This window comes from Narcine bancroftii, chromosome 3, assembly GCF_036971445.1.
Source record: "Narcine bancroftii isolate sNarBan1 chromosome 3, sNarBan1.hap1, whole genome shotgun sequence".
Taxonomy (NCBI): domain Eukaryota; kingdom Metazoa; phylum Chordata; class Chondrichthyes; order Torpediniformes; family Narcinidae; genus Narcine; species Narcine bancroftii.
In genome coordinates, this window is record NC_091471.1 from 54,192,323 (window position 1) to 54,200,801 (window position 8,479).

General features: G+C 41.1%; 1 long non-coding RNA gene across 1 annotated transcript; it reads right to left on the bottom strand.

The window, feature by feature from the left end:
- Positions 1–527: 527 nt before the first annotated feature.
- Positions 528–6,389, bottom strand: LOC138756109 (uncharacterized). The gene is made up of 3 exons (XR_011352751.1): positions 6,327–6,389; positions 4,596–4,653; positions 528–761 (listed from the first exon to the last, which is right to left on the bottom strand). It is a non-coding gene; the product is annotated as an uncharacterized lncRNA (long non-coding RNA).
- Positions 6,390–8,479: the final 2,090 nt, after the last annotated feature.

Consider the following 8,479-nt stretch of genomic DNA (forward strand, 5'->3'; position numbering starts at 1 on the left):
CTTGTCAGAGAAAATATTACAGCAGGGCTTAGGCAGGATAGATTTAGAGGGCTCATCTAGGGAGGCTATTTAGGTGAAACTTAGGAATGGGAAAGGGGTGTATTATTCCCTATGAGGGAATGAGAGCTAAAGGAACAAATTTGTAGGGAGATAGCAGATATTTGTAATAAGCACAGGGTTATGATTGTGGGAGATTTAATTTTCCAAATATAGATTGGGAAATCCATTCTGTGAATGGGCTGGATGAGTTGGAGTTTGTAAAATGTGTGCAGGATCATTTTTTACAACAATACATAGAGGAGGGACATGGCCTGATGGAGAAGGAAGAAGAAGTGTAATTCCGTCTTCCCCCAGTTGGACTAACAAATACCCGAATTACAGAATTTTAAAAAGTCTTGAAATTTGTTCTGAAGTTGTCTGAATGTTAAAAGATTACAATGGCTGCGAATACAAATAAATCGAAAGCACAGATTCAGAAGAAACTTCCTTTTAAGAGTACAGAAGAATTGAGGCCTACTTACCAAGTGGAATCCATGGAATCAACGGGACAGGTACCCAAGCAGCAACGTATTCTAGGTTGCTTAAATATTACGCTGACGCCTTCGCAAGATGGCACCAGGCTTCCAATTTTTTCTTCTTATCTTGATCAGCCTCGGCACTGCCGGGCATACGCGGTGTGTCCCAGGTCTGCGATCTTCTTGACAGAGTCTGGACCATCAGTGAAGTTGGTCATCAATGGGCTGATCACATCAGGACTGGGTCTGTAGGCATGCAGACCAGAAGTAAAGTGAATAAATCGTTGGTGAAATTAAAAGAACAACAAGGGAAAGCCTCTCTGCAAACTGAAGGTATGGAAGAACCATTTACTATCCTGAGATGCTACCTTTCCCAGATGTTGGAAAGGATGGACCTGGCCCTGTTTCCTCACGATGTCCTAGTCAGCTTGACTTTGGCACACCAGGTCCTTTCAAGATGCAGCACCCAGGTAGCCCTCCTGGAACCCAGGTGCACTCCAGCACCTTTTAAGCTGAGGGGGGATAGCCCCAGTAAATTGCCAACCCTGTGATTTAAGGGGATCCCTCCCTCGTGATGACGCGGTAAGTGATGTGTCATGTAAACTAGCCTCCTCCGACCCCCCACCAGCTGTCAGTCTCTCTCCCACCATCAATCATGCTCCACCACACCCACCCCGCAGCAGCCGACCCGTCTGCCTCCACAGCAGCCGACCCCTCTGCCCCTGCAGCAGCTGACCCATCTGCCTCTGCATCCTGCCGATCACAACATTTTCCTCACCCACTGGCCTGCAGTATTCCCCCCCGCCCCCCGCCTGCAAAGCGCAGGGACCCCTCTTCCCCTCTGGTAACCCTTTTCCCCTTCTGTCGGGGATTCCCTGTGACGCCAGCACACAAGCGCTGAATTATAGGAGTAACTGGGTCAGCCATTTTTGCTTTCAGGCCACAGGAGGACACGACCTAGGTAAGTTTTAATGGGTTCCCTGACTACCTCTGAGATAGAGCAGGGACTCGGTTGATTTCCGACGTGCCAAACTGTGTCAGACCCTTTCAAACTGCCCTGTGAATGGGGTGCTAACCGGGCAAATTACCCGGTTAACCCCATTTTACAGGGCAGTTTAAAAACACCTACTGCCTATCCTTCATGAGGAGGTTTTTCCAGACAAACACTTTGACCACGAGTCCATCAGGCAGTGGTCAGCATTTCACACTGGGTGACACCAAAATGACTGTCTATAAAATTTTTGTGCAGTGTTTCAGCAGAAATTTATTATTTTTAATATAAAAATATCCCTGTAGTTAGATATAACAAGAAAATATTTTTTACAAAACCAGCTTACATGTATCAAGGCTAAAACTCTATGCTAATTTACTTTTTGATCCTTATAAGTTAGTCCAGTCAGACCTGTCATTATTACCCGATTTCAATGACGCTTCGAATTATGTGCTTTTGTCTGCACTTCAAGCACGCACTGTTGTTTTTAATGCTGCTGGAGTTTTTATAGTTGCTGCTTTTGTCAAATTTTATGATATTTAAGCTACAATATTGTGGTAATTAGTATTTGTGAGCATATTATCAATAATATTTTTGAGAATTAAGTAGTAATTAAAGGTAAAGAAGGAGAAAAATCAAAAAAAGGCTTGTGTTCAGTTACTAATAATGGTGTAATTCAAAATAGAAAAAAATTACAAAACAATTTTGTTGTTAGTATTCATATAAACTAAGAAATATTTAAGTAATTTGCAATTATATTTATCACATATTATTCTACATTTTTACCACTATATATATTTTCAAATATTGCTCATTTGTCTTTTTTTTATTGTGCAGAGATATTCTACCACACCATCATCGAGTACACAAATCAATACCTAGGAACATAGAAAGTAGGAACAGGAGTAGGCCAAACATGGCCCATCGAGCCTTTCAATACGATCATGGCCTAATCCATTAATGTATCTCATTTAAAAATAAAGATTAATATTAAAATCAATATAATTTTGATGTAGTTTTAAAACATTTTTATTTTGATTTCTATTGTTTTCTTACCGAATTTTCACTTTAACCACATGAAACTATGTAAATGTAAATACATTTAGGCTGTACATATGATATTGTAATTTAAAGGTATAATTTTTCTTTTTTTATCTCACAGTGATATATGTGAATTGCAATTTACGAGTGACATTAGTACAAAAACCATTGCTAAGGATTCTGTATGGTCTGGTACAGGTGGAGGTCAATGGTGGGGGTGGGGGGTGGGCAGCTGGCGACCACATGAGTTACCACACTGGATGGCACCAACCCTAGTGGCGCCACTACATGGAATGTCCTGAAGACACCGAGGGACAAGGATGTGATGGGCACAGTGAATTGGTTCCCTGAACAGACCATCCAGGTCATCTGGTGGAATATCCCCTCACCAGTGCTCAAAATCAAGCAGCAGGTCTTTGCTTGGCTGGCAGTGAGAAGGTACCTCCCAGCTGTTTCATCTTGTGATGAAGGAAAAAGTATTTTACTTTGAAGTTGATGGAAACAGCACCATGAGGAATGGACATGAGGCTGGAAGTCTCCATTACAGCTCTTGCATACTGTGTGACAGCCCCTCGCTGGCAGTCAAGTCTAATCAATCAGTAAGGCATTGCTAGTTGCATTACAATCATGATCACTATCATTACACCCATCAGATACTTCCTGTAAAATCAGAACATCACCTACAATGCATGTTGTCCCCAAGATGATAGTGGTGGAGCAGAGACTCACTCTTTTCAGAATGAAGATTCGTGTGGAAAAGGTTGCAAAGATATTTGACATGGTTCATCCCCAGCATTACAGGTTTACACACTGTATCTGAGAACCCACACAAAGTCAGACATCCAGAACTTTTGGAAGACCATCAACTCGATGATACAAATAACTTCCCGAGGATGTTGGGAAACATAGAGACTAATGCAAGGGAGGAGCTGAAAGAAATCAGTATCTTTAAGGACATGGTCTTGGGGAAATTGAAGGGATTGAAGGCCGATAAATCCTAAGAACCTGATAATCTACATCCTAGTGTACTTAAGGAAGTGGTCATTCAGATAGCAGATGCTTTAAGAATTATTTTTCAGAACTCGATAGACTTAGGATCAGTACCCATGGATTGGAGGGTAGCTAATGTTACCCCACTATTTAAAAAGGGGGGTAGAGAAAAAGCGGGGAATTATAGGCTGGTGAGCTTTACATCAGTAGTGGGCAAAATGATGGAATCCCTTATTAAGGATGTAATAGCAGAGGATATGACTAGCAGAGAAGGGATCAGACGGAGTCAACATGGATTTACAAATGGTAAATCGTGCTTGACAAATCTATTAGAATTCTTTGAGATGGCGACAGGTAAAATAGGTGAGGGTGAGCCAGTGGATGTGGTGTACCTGGACTTCCAAAAGGCCTTTGATAAGGTCCCACATAAACGACTGGCATGCAAAATCAAGGCTCATGGGATTGGGGGAAAGGTATTGATGTGGATTGAGAACTGGCTGGCAGATAGAAGACAGAGAGTTGGGATAAATGGCTCATTTTCTGAGTGGCAGGCGATGACCAGTGGGGTGCCACAGGGATCTGTACAGGGACCCCAGCTGTTCACAATTTACATTAATGATCTATATGAGGGGATTGGATGTAATATCTCCAAATTTGCAGATGACACTAAGCTAGGAGGGGTTGTGTGCACGGAAGAGGGGGTCAGGAAGCTCCAGTGTGATTTGGATAAATTGAGGGACTGGGAAGATACATGGCAAATGCACTACAATGTGGATAAATGTGAGGTTATCCACTTTGGTAATACAAACCGGAGAGCAGATTACTATTTGAATGACAATAGATTGGGAGATGGGGAAGTGCAGAGAGACCTAGGGGTTCTTGTGCACCAGTCACTGAAGGCGAGCATGCAGGTACAGCAGGCGGTTAAAAAGGCAAATGGTATGTTGGCCTTCATATCAAGAGGGTTTGAGTATAGGAATAAGGATACCTTACTGCAGCTGCACAGAGCCTTGGTGAGACCACACCTGGAGTATTGTGTGCAGCTTTGGTCACCTTACCTGCGGAAGGATGTTCTTGCAATGGAGGGAGTGCAAAGGCAATTCACCAGGCTGATACCTGGAATGACAGGAATAACTTATGAGGAAAAATTGCGCAATTTGGGATTGTACTTGCTGGAATTTAGAAGATTGAGAGGGGATCTCATAGAGACATATAAAATTCTGGCAGGACTGGATAGAATGAATGCAGAAGGGATATATCCAATGGTGGGGGAGTCCCGAACCCGGGGCCATGGTTCGAGGATAATAGGCAAACCATTTAGGACCGAGATGAGGAGGAATTTCTTTACCCAGAGGGTGGTGAATCTGTGGAATTCATTGCCACAGAGGGCAGTAGAGGCAGGTTCATTTAATATATTTAAGAGGGAATTAGATATATTTCTTCAGTATTAGGGAATTAGGGGTTGCGGTAGAAGGCGGGGACAGGGTACTGAACTTTAAGATCACCCATGATCTCATTAAATGGTGGAGCAGGCTCGAAGGGCCGAATAACTTACTCCTGCTCTTATCTTCTATGTTTCTATGAAACACACACTTTGGTCTGCCTGAAACTTGTTAGTCTTTCAGCACACGGAGATATCGGTGCGGGAGTGATGCCAACTGGCTCATTCCAGGCTGCAGGAGTACATGCTGAGGTATGCACTGAGCCTTGACACAGCCAACATGATGGTGCTGTGTGGACATACCACAGTTTTAAGTCCTTCCATTACTGGGTATTGAGGGGCTGAGACCAAGGGTTGAATAATGACAAGATGCCACAGTGGTGGCAATACTGTGAAGTAGAAGTGAATGTAACAATGTACAGTGATGGAAATAAGTGAGACACAAAAGTCTGCAGCCACCATGATTGAAATATAAACTGGAGAATTCATCAGGTCAAACATACCCAACATTTTGGGCTTGAGCCTTGATGTATGAACTTGAAACTAATGGTATGAAGAGACTGTAGCACTGCTAAAGGCAGAACCACTTCCCTGTCAGAAAACTGCTAAAGGCAGAACTGCTGAAATAAATGGTGTCCATGCCAAGCAAGTAAACCAGAAACTTCTGTTTATTCAAACCATGCGCTTTCCTTTTTTAGGGGAGGCAATAGGCTCTCGGGAGTGATGTCATAATGCTGCTGTGAGGCTTGGCCGTTCCCCTGGCAACACGCTCTTGCAGCCTGGAACTTCTGCACGGTGGGGGAATACAGCCTGCTACAAGACTTTGAATGGTTTTATTTTCTGTAAATAATTTATAGTGAATAAAGTCTAATTTTGATTTTAAAAAAAGTATGAGGGATGAATATTTTCCAAAAGACCAAGACCAACTTCCCTGCTAGATTTCAAAATTGTGCTCTTTGATATTTTACACTCAGTTGAGAGAATAGAGGTGTGAAAGATTTTCCGAAGTTCATTAATTTCCTAGCAGTCCGCTCAATCAAAAAGTTAAAGCACTTTTCAGTGAGCATGAAATTGTAAGCTTTGTATTTTGTTAATAAATATAAAGTAAATATATTTCCATACAATAAGCAAAACAATAAACATATGTAAATTGAGGGGGCTGTAACCCTGACAATAAAGTAATTTACAGAGATTATTGCATTTTATTGATATCATGTTTGCAATTTTGTCATCACTCAATATGTCCATATTTTATTAATCACAAAAAAAACATTATAAACACCCATATTGCCATGTGTTAGTCTCTCAATCTTATTTACAAATTCGTCCGAGGTTCAATATTACTTACTTTGTAAACTTATTCAGATGAATCATCCTCTGAGCTCTCCACACTTTTCCAATTCTGAACTTCAGACCACAGCACAGAGTGGTGGTGTGCCTTCAGTAATCTAGATTCCAGGCACAAAGATTAGGTCTATGGTTCTGCTTTGGCATGCATGACAATAAATTTCAAGGTCTCCTGATCCAAGCAGCCATTGGCTGACTGCAATAAAATAGGACAGAGATCAGAACACATCCCATAAACATGAAAGAGTAAATAGAGACACGGTTTTGGAATTTGTTTTTGAGGCACTGATAGAGTAGTGTGTGTTGGCAGGTGGCGGGGGGAGGGGGGATGCTGGTGGTGGTTGGTAGGCTGTTTTGATCATCAGAATATTCAGAAGTAGAAGGGGTTTCTTCCCAAGATGGTCAATGCTGTTTGAGTCCATCCAGTCTCGAGAAGTTTTCTGACAGGGAAGTGGCCTGGTTTTGTTAGAGGGTCAGATAATAGGCAAGGAGAAGGAAACTGATGATATAAATGGGAGAAGAAAGAGTCTGGACACTGGAGGAGGCAGAGGCAGTATTTACTGATGGATTACTGGATCCAGTCAAAAAAGGAGAACTGGAACATATCAATGCAGAACATTATATCTTGGGCTATAATATTCTGTTCTATGTTCTGAAACTAAAAGAATAAAAGAAAGATAATTTATCCCCTGTAATTTGTTTGTCCATTCAATGTGATTATGGGTAATATGTAGCATAACTCCATTAACACAGACTTTCTCTAATGTCTAATTACTATCAATTAACAAAATTCTATTTTAATTAATCTATTTTTAAACCTGATTTAAAAATAACAATTGATTTAAAATGAATTGCACCAGCAACGAGGATTCCAAATTTCTCTATGTGAAGAAGTGTTTCTGAGTTGCACTCTTGATAAACTCATCTGTAATATCTAGGCTATACTTTTAGATGGGGATCTCACATTTATCACAATAAGGAATTGATGGCCTATTTGCTCGGAACAAGTTGATTACCTCCATTAAGGTGGTGGGTGATTTGTTTTTTAGTTTAAATATCATTCTCTTTATTGACAACTCCCCATAGACACTGTGGCTCACGAGATAGAGGAAGGGCAGGATGTATGTTGACTAGAAAAGTCACATTATTCAGTCAACATAATCTGTTTTAAAATGAAAGAAACAGAACAAGTGCAACTTCTCTCTGTACGATTGCAGCAAATAAAATATAATTGCTTGCATATTATGTGGATAGAGTCAATATTGTGGTCGCACATTTGGTTGGCAAAAGGAGTTATTTAATCATCTTCACTTGGCAGCTATAATATTGTCACAATAGGCAGGGTTTTTTTTAATTTCTACATTTTCTGACTGAAGGGCAATGCATCAAATCCAGCATTGCGACAATGTTTACTAGGAAACACTTCCATCATCTGTGCCAGTTCAGCCAAGAAATCCCTTATGCATTTCAAGAAATCCACCTGCGTGCATATTTCTTCAATTACTGTTTCAAATGGAATTCTCAATATTCTGTAAGTGAAGTAATCAAATATGTGTAAGACATCAAGAGGGTAAAGAAAGTTCTGCACAGAATACGAAGGAGAAGGAATTTCAGGTCGAGGTGTGGTTATATTAGATATCGAGACAAAAAGTTTGGCAGTGATCGGAGTCTCCAGAGACAATGACTGTCAGTGACGGCTCAACAACAGTGACAAGTGGTTGGGAACTGGAAATGTTGATAATGAAATTGTCATTATTGAAACCGCAATATGAAAATAATGGATGTACTGGCAAACACTGAGGCAGCCAGACAAGAACTGGAAGGAAGATGGAAGAACCTGAATGCTGCAACAATGTATCCCTCAATTGATGCTACCTGGCCCACTAAACTCTTCCAGATATTCTTTTCGTTTTTTTGCTTTTGGAATAAATTTTGTTTTACCAACAACATGATGGTTAGCTTTGTCCAATATTTCTATTTTATTTGTCCTTTGAATGTTTATTCCAGTTACTCATCTCTCCATAGCTCCTATCATACTCCCATTCATTTCTAGTAGTCTTAATGTCTGAGGTTGTAGTGGCTGTGTAGCGGCTGAGCAGGCGCTCAGCGCGGTGATGCGAACCACCACCGTCAGTGCAGGGAATAAAAGCCGCT